Raw genomic sequence first — 3,501 nt, 5'->3', positions numbered from 1 at the left:
TGTGTGTGTGTGTGTGTGTGTGTGTGTAGGAGTATCTGAGTGTGTGTAGTGCAATGGTGGTCACCTGTAATGTGACATGAACCCAAGGTCTCGGTTGAGGCCCTCCCTATGGTACCGAACTTGGCTATCAGCCTCTGCTTGGCCACTTTTCTCTGCTGCCTGTCCCGAAGTCCACCTCGGAGGATGGTCACCCGAAGGTCGGAGGCTGAATGTCACGGACACAGGTACACACAGACGCGCACACACCTTTATAGACATACACACTCACACATGCACCCCCTCACAGACTTAAGACACTCTGCACTCACTATACACACACACACTTTCTCACACTCACAACCCCCAGCCCAGACAGACAGGCAGACACACACACACACACACACACACAGACACAGACAAAGACCCACGTGCACACACATATTTTGTGGGGTGAATTTGTACTTGCAGAGTTACATTGTATTTTGCTCAAAAACTGCATGCATTCATGTCGAACTCTCAGCTCAAAAACTGCATGAATTTATGTAAAACTCCGTTATCTCACTTTTTAGACTAGAATCAATCCAAACATCATAGCATAGACAGAGAACACAGAGGGTTAACACCTTCAACATATTATCTAGCTATCACCATTGTGAACAGCTAACTCGAGAATGCAACTTTAAAAAAGGTTTTGTGATTTACTAATGAAAGAAGTGAAACTATCAATGTATTCTAACAGATGAAAGGATTAATAGACAATCAATTTTTCAATGTATAATTTCAGTTACATCACACTGTAAATTTTTGCTATAAATTCTGTGTTACGATCGAGCCCCCCCACCATCCCCTGATGAAGGAGCGTCGCTCCGAAAGCTAGTGTGCTTCCAATTAAACCTGTTGGACTATAACCCGGTGTTGTGTGATTTTTAACATGGTTAAACAAAATTTAACCCAGGACACAACACTGAGAAACTGTTCCAGTGAATGTCTGGAACTGAAATAATTGTTCTCCTAAACAATGCCTTTGAGGAAGGTATGAGGCCAACAAGTGAAGTGGTTTCCAGAAAAAGGTCATTGACCTGAACCATAATTTTAATATTTTAATTTTAACCATAATTAGACTTGACGGCCACTTTGTCCTTCACTGTTTTGCTCCTGATCAGAATGGATTGCTACCTGGCCCAGTAACTGCTTCCTGTCCAGAAACTAACTGAGGTAAAGTTGATGGACAAACTGTGTTTGAGGGTGAAATGGCCTATTTTAGGTCCCTCTTTCCAGAAGATATTTACAATATACTCACCTGTATTCACCGTGGGAGATCAGGATATGGTGCAGTGATTGTTTTCCACACTCAAAATAACTCGGGAATCCCATTTCTGAGGAGATCATTTCCTTCTCATTCATAGTGTTTATATTTCACTCCACTACTCAATCTGCTCATGATTATTCTTTACAGGAAATGACTGAGCTTGCAGAGAAGGGAAACCGGGCAGACAGTTCCAAACTGCTGCTTAACCTGGTGATGGGGAATGGCTCTCAGGCCCAAAGGGTGATGTGGGAAGTCTTTGTAAAAATGCTTCATGGGTTGCCAAATTTGGATAAAAACTGAAAGAAATAGAGGAACAAGGGACAGTAAAGTCTCACATTATTTGATTTCAGATTGGAGCATTTCATGTTTTGCTGTAGTATTACACGTCTGAATTAATGAAATCTAAATTTGAACAGGTTCTGATCCAGTTCATGATATGGATATCTTCCAAAGTTTATCTGAAATACCCAGTCACCTGAAAGGTAATGACCAACATGGAAATCTTAAAGCATTGTATTTGATTTCTGTAAAACAAAATGTTTGATTTTCACCATTTATTTGGAGTTTTAGAATCAGATAATCTAAAGCTCAGAAGCTGGGAAACACAGTTCTCAGTAATTGGATCGTCCTTCAAATCTCAACCATTTTACATAGAATTCATACAGTTTCTCCTGTATGCTGTAAATGGGTGGGAGTTGAATTATTTCCTCAAATGAATCTGCTGGTCACTGTTGTGAATGACTTTTAGTCAGAGGATCCCGATACCATGTGAACCCCTGTACACACCCAGCAGGATCCCGATACACTTTCAAGCTTAGTCCCATGAACATAGCATTTGAGAATAACAACACTTTGAGTTAGACATATTTGGTTATATCTTTCTGATAGAGGACAAAGATGTGAAAATAAGAGAATTGAAACACTTCTTTATTCACTCTGAGTGTGGTCGTCTCTAGCTAGGCCAGTGTCTGTTGCCCATCCTTGCCCAGGGAATAGGTAAGAGTCAACCACGTTGCTGTGGGTCTGTAACCTCACAAAGACTAGATTAGGGAAGGATGACAGAATTCTTTCCCTGAAGAACATTAGTGAACCAGAGGAGCTTTTTTCAACAATCAACAAAAAATTCATGGTTTTCGTTATCTCTTAATTCCAGGTTCTTCATTGAATTTGAATTCCACCATCTGCCATGGCAGGGTTTTAACCCAGATCCCCAGAATATGAGTTGAGTTTCTGGATTAATAGTCTCGTGGTAATACCATGAGGTCACTGCCTCCCCGAATTGACATTAGGTCTTTGCCATGGAATTGGTCATTTGGTTCAAGTGTTCCTCACATACCCTCTTTCACTTGTATTCCCGTAAGCCTTCCTTTTGTTTCGTCAGCTTTCATCCATGTATTCATCTGACCAATTCCTTTTGTAGTGATGTCCACATTGTAAATCTCTCTGGGGTAATGATGTTTCACCTGGATTACCTGCTGGGATGATTGGTGACCACCTTCATTTCCAAAACTACCCTGAGCAGCTGCATTACTACTTGGTTTGGGGATTGCATCGTCTCAGATTATAAAACTGTAAAACTGTAAACGGATAGTGAGGACAGCTGAGAGGATCATCAGGGTCTGTCTTCCCTCCATTACAGACATTTACACCACCCGCTGCATGCGAAAGGCTAATAGCATTGTGGTCGACCCCACACATCCCTCACTCAAACTCTTCTCCCTCCTGCCATCTGGCAGAAGATACCAGAACATTCGGTCTCTCATGGCCAGACTGTGCAACAGTTTCTTCCACCAGGCTCCTTAACACAGTATAAACAGACTCTTTCTGCTTTGAAATTCTTTTGTATTGCTGCTAGAAAAATGTCTCTTATCCATCATTCTTCTGTTACACCGTAACTTGCATTTAGTATGCACTTTATGCTGTGTACGATTTTGTAGTTTTGTGCTGTCCATGTAGCACCCTCGGTCCAGGAGGAACACTGTCTCGTTTTTATTGTATCAGTTGTATATGGTAGAAATGACAAATAAAAGCTTCTCATGTTCCCTCTCCCTCTCCCCCTCCTTCTCTCCGCTCTCCTCTCCTTGTCCGTTCCACTCCCCCTTCCTTTTTATTGTATCAGTTGTATATGGTAGAAATGACAAATAAAAGCTTCTCATGTTCCCTCTCCCTCTCCCCCTCCTTCTCTCCGCTCTCCTCTCCTTGTCCGTTCCACT

At 41.8% G+C, this 3,501-nt stretch overlaps 1 long non-coding RNA gene across 8 annotated transcripts in view; it reads left to right on the top strand.

Moving 5' to 3' along the window:
• LOC122544062 overlaps positions 1-3,501 on the top strand; it is a 28,168-nt gene that overhangs the window by 7,044 nt on the left and 17,623 nt on the right. For all 8 annotated transcript variants that reach the window (XR_006310245.1, XR_006310247.1, XR_006310248.1 and 5 more), the window contains one exon: positions 1,705-1,770. This is a non-coding gene — a long non-coding RNA (uncharacterized LOC122544062). The remainder of the gene's footprint in view (positions 1-1,704; positions 1,771-3,501) is intronic.

Source organism: Chiloscyllium plagiosum, chromosome 46, assembly GCF_004010195.1.
Source record: "Chiloscyllium plagiosum isolate BGI_BamShark_2017 chromosome 46, ASM401019v2, whole genome shotgun sequence".
NCBI classification, from domain to species: Eukaryota; Metazoa; Chordata; class Chondrichthyes; order Orectolobiformes; family Hemiscylliidae; genus Chiloscyllium; species Chiloscyllium plagiosum.
This window is presented reverse-complemented; position numbering and strand designations above follow the sequence as displayed.